Raw genomic sequence first — 6206 nt, 5'->3', positions numbered from 1 at the left:
CAAAAAGAAAAATCTCATCATCTGCCTTACAATCTCTCAAGTGGTATGACACCACCAGCACTGTCAACCAACTAAAAACATAAACACATCCTTCCCCTGCCCCTACCCCACTACATCATCAAAGGCTGTCATTTTCTCCTCTAAATATTTCCTGAACAAGCCCTCTAATTCCTACTGCCATGCTTTTATGCTCATTGACAAAACACTATAAACTCCCTCCTCTAAGTAGGTCATCCTACTTCAGAGAACATTGTCTATAATTCCTCCTTCCTTCAGGCCTCAAAAGTTATCTATGTGAAACAAAAATCTAGCCATTTTTACTTCCTAGTTAAAATGTTAACAGCTTCCAACAGCCACTGGGATAAAACCCTCATCTTATTTGAATACCACGTGAGGTCCTTCCTAATGGTGTTTGTTTTCATATCCTTCCCACACCCTTCCACCCACCTGACAGCCCAGCACACTGTGGCAGGTTGCTCCCCAGCACCTACCATGTTCTCAGTTCACTCTGGTTTCACTCTTGCTTTGCCTTACGACCTTCACTGCCTGTACCTCCTGATGTACCGGGATAACCTCTCATTCTTCTCCACTCAGATGTCGCTTTGGGGAAGCCTTCCCCCCTCCCCACTGCCTCCCCTCTACCTTGTGCACCTCCATCCTATCCTCAACACCTCTTAGAATAGTCGTCTTCTTATCTCCAGTCACCCTACTACATCGTAAGACTGATGAAAGCAGTAACAATGCCTGAATCATCGTCGTACCCTCAACAACTAGGTTAGTGCCTGCATGTGGCAGAAATGCAATCAAGATCTGTAAGATGAACAAAGAATGGCATTTTCCCAAATGAAGAACCAGCAGGGAAAAAATAGAACCCTAGACAAAGAAACACAATAATTAGAATTTCATGATACCCAGATTCAACTCTTAAGTCATACGTTAGAGTTGGCTGCACATTCACCTCTCTGCACACCAATTTTCAACCATCCAAGGTGAAACTAAGATTCAGGATAACAATGGTACAACTAACATGCACTTCAGCATTCATCTCACAGCGCTCCTTTGGACAATTATGAGCCCTGTTTTGTTGTTGTTTCTACATCTTGTCCAAACCTCCACAAATCATAGTTGCTACTAATTTCCTCACTACCTCTTCACTTCTACTTCAATCTAGAATAAAACTTGCTCCTCGCCCCCATTACCAGAGTACCGTCCTCTCCCAGCCACTCCTTCTCAGTCTTCTTCACAGAGTTATCTTTCCCCAGAGTTTCCCAGGGAGATGACACCTATTCATGGGAGTCAGTTCCGCCTGCATGACAGTAACTTCCCTGACTCTGGCCCCAAGCCAGCCTTGGGTTGACTCACAGCGGCATCAAAGTTATATATTATCTTAAACCACAGTTATTTTCATCTGTCTTTCTTCCTGTTCTCTACATCTTGGCAAACAACAGCGATCCTCACTACTTGACAAGGTTAAAATACACAAAAATCATCCTGGCTCTTCCTTCTCCCTTACTCAACCGCAGTCAAATATTCTCCCAGTTCTACTTAGTATTCCTCTTTAGGACCTCTCAAATCCACCTACTTTCTCTGAGGACACAGCTATTGCCTGACCTTAGACTTTCAGCATTCCACACCTCCTCTCCTCCCTGTTTTTGAACTTACCTCATTCTACTTCCCGCAATGACCAGAGAGTGATCTTTCTGACACAAAAATTAGATATTTCTTTCCATTGACACAAAGGCCTTGAATGGCTCACCCTTTTCTGTTTTACAATAAAACCTCACCTCCTTAGAATAACCATTCTAAGTCTCTTACTACCTTTCTTGCATCTCTTTGATCTCTTACTATGCTATCTTCTTCCATAATTTTGAAGCACTTGCAGTTTTCCAATATTTCATATTATCTCATTCCTTTTGCCCTCACAAGCAATGCTCCCCATGTTTAAAATGCCCTGTCTCGGGCAGCACCCGTGACTCTGGCTCAGTGGGTAGGGTGCCATCCCCACATACCGAGCATGGCGGGTTCAAACCCAGCCCCTGCCAAACTGCAACAAAAAAATAGCCAGGTGTTATGGAGGGTGCCTATGGTCCCAGCTACTTGGGAGGCTGAGGCAAGAGAATCACCTTAAGCCTAGGAGTTGGAGGTTGCTGTGAGCTGTGTGATGCCAAGGCACTCTACTGAGGGTGATAGAGTGAGACTCTGTCTCTACAAAAAAATAAATAAATAAATAAAATGCCCTGACTCCCAGCATACCTCCTACTCCACAGCCTAGTTAATGCAAATTCATTATTCAAGACCCAGCTAAAACATTACCTCCTCTGCAAAGTCTTTCTCCCCCTCTCGGTACAATCTGAATTAGACATCCCTCTTGTAGCATTCCTGTATAATTATCACATTATGATCATTTGTGACTTAGTTGTCTCTCCTTTAAATTGTAAAACAGTCAATATGGTCAATTCAACTTTAAAAGTAATTAAAAGAGAGAGTAGTTTTCTGTCATGTCATTGAGAGTACAAATTGATAAAGCCTCTTTGGCAGACATTTTGGCAATATCTTTCAACACGCTAAATGCATATGATGTTTGACCCAGTAATTCTACCTCTAAAAATCTCTTCCATAGAAATATTCAAACATGGGTACAAACATATATTATAAAATTCTGATGGCAGCATTGTTTATAATAGGGAAAAAATTAAGAAAGTGATTTGCATTATCAGCATAAAATACCACTCAGGTGTTTAAAAATACTGACTCACAAAGGCATATTGCTAGTGAATTAAAACTGAGTCCCAGAAAAAAAAGCAAGTATGATACAGTATACACCAACCAATGTCTACACTGAGACACATTTTACCTATGTGAATGCTTAGGGAGAAGTCTGGAAAGGCTATCCCAAATAGTGAAAAATTATAAAATGGAGTCAAAAGAATAAAACTTCTACGTTTTATCATATGCACTCCTGTATACTTTATTAAAGAGAAAAATATATTGATGAATTCAATTAACCACTATCATATGAAGAATGAAGTAATAACATTACTTTATAGTCCATAACAGTCTTATAGACAGTCTTGTTTTGTTATATAAAACAAAAATATTACTTTCCAATAAAACTAAAAGTAGGGACCACAGAAAGTGGCTCCTTGTCTCTAGACCTTAAGTATAATTTTCTTTCAAAGAGTGTTTTTATCAAATAAAAAAAAATCCATAAACTTGTACTCTGGCCAACTGATTTATCTTCTCTTAGAGGGCAGACATTAATATTAGGCAATATATGCTCCAACATGATTTGTTCTATATGTAAAAAGAACACATTTCCTAGAGGTGGAAATCTGGTCTCAGCAACATTATTCCTCTCACTCTCCAGAAGCTTCAGTCCTTGACATTTACTCCTGTATTTTTTCTGAGAAGAGACTGTAAGGGAGAAGCACAGGATCCTTTCAAACCTAAAGAGCCTCCATCGATTATGTTTCAGAGTGCCTATTGGTTTAAGAGTTACTGGACACGCATGATTCTCACAGATAGGTTCGTTTTGTTGAGCACAAATACACAAAAAGACACAATAAACACACAAGAACTCCAGAGAAGTACTGACACTCTGCTGCCTCTCTTCACTCTGACAGCTCAAATAAATGAGCACAACTGAAGACAAGCTCATTAGCAAAGCAGGGAAAGCAAAGGGTGGGGATGGGACCACCGACACAATGACAGAACCAGGACTCCTCCACCTGCACACAGAACCCTTTTCCCGCTTTCTCTCAGGCCTGTGCAAACTGTCAACAACATTTTTTCAAAAACTATTACTATAATGAATGTTATCTTTCAAGACAGCAAGACAGAGTTGAGTAAAGCCCACAGATAAATAAAATGATACTCAAAAGAAATGAAATGAACATTCCAGAGTAATAGCCTAGACTTATTAAATCTTTACCAATGGATTATTTCAGTAAGAAATATATCCAGTTGGACCTAGAAGATATTATACTAAGTGAAATAAACCAGACACAGAAAGAGAAGTATGGTCTGAGTCCACTTGTATGATGCATTTAAAATAGTCAAATTTGTAAAATCAAAGACTACAAGGGTGGTTTCCAGGGGTTGGGAAGAAAGGGAAATGGGCATTAAGTCTCACTTAAGTTCTTAAGATGAACAAGCCCTACAGATCAGGATGTACAACATGTGTACCTACAGTCAACAATAATGAACTGTACACTTAAAAATTGTTAAGAGGACCAGGTGGGGTGGTTCACACATGTAATCCTCGCACTCTGGGAGGCTGAGGCAGGAGGATCACTTGAGCTGAAAAGTTCAGGACCAATCTGAGCAAGAATTAGACCCTGTCTCTACTAAAAATAGAAATATTAGCCAGGTGTTATGGTGGGCACCTGTAGCCCTAGCTACTCAGGAGGCCAAGGCAAGAGGATCATTTGAGCCCAAGAGTTTGAGGTTGCTCTGAGCTATGATGGTGATGCTGTCTATCCAGGGTGACAGAGTGAGACTCTGTCTCAAAAACAATTTTTTTGTTGTTGTTGTTAAGAGGCTAGATATCATGTTAACTGTTCTTACCACAATAAAAACAAAAGTCAAAAAAGAAAAATGTTTAGATAGCCAGATCTCAATACAGCAAAAATTTGATTTCTGAGATACTCTAAGATAACGTTAAGAGGTCACAAAGAAATAGTATTTTAGTTTAAAATATTAATAACATATAAAAAGTACTTAAAACAATATACCCATGAATCCTCCACTGAAATTAGACAGATATTAACAGTTCCACCAAATTTTCTTTTATCTTTTTCTTTAAAGAAAACAATGTTATACATACATAGTACATAAACTTCTCCATCCCTCCTATGCCCTTCAGTTCCTGTGTTATCATTCCAACATATCCTCTTATGCTAAATTACTATAACACCACCGCATAAGTGGTTCATAAAAAACAAATATCAATGTATTATAATCAAACCTACACTTCTACAACTAAAAGTTGCAGTTATCATTTTTGAGACTTCATCTTGTAGCCAAATTAAGTACTGTACAGAATTCCATAGATTATTAAGTTACCATTTATTGATCCACATCTCCACATAATTAAGTGTATACTACTTTTTCATATAACAAATACCGAACTATATATGCCTTATTGTGCACATGTGAAAATAGCAATCATAATTATGAAATGTCAAAGAAAACTTCAAACTAGAAAATAGAAATTAATTAATCTGAATATTAAACAAACCAAAAAAAAAAAAAAAACTCATTTAACAGTATTCGGCTTAAAGGTCTATTTTATAATGACCTCAAAGAAAGCACTGCTTTCCATTTCATATGCCGCTTTTCCTTCCTGTGTTAAGAGACTAAAATCCCTCACATAGTGAATAATATGCCTTATGGTCATAAGGAAAACGACACAATATGCATTCATCATGTCTTGGTTTTGACTCAGTTCTGTGACTTTCAAGAAGACTAAATTTGTGTCTGTGCATGCTGGTGGGGAGGTAAGGAGTGGCACTAGCTGCCTCTTTATCCTTCATTTGTTCTCTTTTTAAAGCTGGTGCACAGTTATTTCTGTAAAGTAGGAAACTAGGAAATTCAGAAAATAGATCTCTCTGCTCAACTGAGAGCTTGCAAAAATAACTAGAAAAGTTAAAAACAAGAGAGCAGATACTTCACTGCAGCACTCCTTTCAAATGGAAACCAATGTGATGTCAAATTAACTTAGGTGACGAGAAGAGAGTGGTATAATCATAACCATTCTGATCCTCCCACAAGAGAACATAATTGCCTATCCCCTAATTTCTTTGAGACAGTAACTTTTATGGCTTGGAGGCCTAGATTCTTCCCAAAGTGTAGCCTTATCCCTAGATAAAATTAAAACGTTGGATAGAGGATGTGGTAAGAGGTGAAGAAAAGCATCATATAATCTTCATTATTTAAATGCTAAGATATTAATAAAAGGGTAGAGAAGGTGGGGAGAGTACAATACCAACAGGCTCGGAATTCTTTGTCATAATTTAAATTAAAAAAATACTTTGAAAAATGGGCAAAGGATCTGAATAGCCATTTCTCTAAAGAAAATATACAAAATAATAGCTTATGAAAAGATAGTCAATATCATTAATTCATCAGAGAAATGCAAATCAAAAACAGAAAAACTACTTCACACCCATTAGGATAACTATCATTTAAAAACTGGAAAGCGGCTC

The 6206-nt window shown here is 38.0% G+C and overlaps 1 protein-coding gene across 1 annotated transcript in view; it reads right to left on the bottom strand.

Moving 5' to 3' along the window:
- The window catches only part of MLLT3 (MLLT3, super elongation complex subunit), a 264740-nt gene that overhangs the window by 99314 nt on the left and 159220 nt on the right, over nucleotides 1-6206 (bottom strand). The gene's annotated exons all lie outside the window — the stretch shown is intronic.

This window comes from Otolemur garnettii, unplaced genomic scaffold, assembly GCF_000181295.1.
Source record: "Otolemur garnettii isolate 467f Iridium unplaced genomic scaffold, OtoGar3 scaffold00006, whole genome shotgun sequence".
Lineage (NCBI taxonomy): Eukaryota > Metazoa > Chordata > Mammalia > Primates > Galagidae > Otolemur > Otolemur garnettii.
Note: the sequence above shows the minus strand (reverse complement) of the source record. Positions and strands in the feature narration are given on the sequence as shown.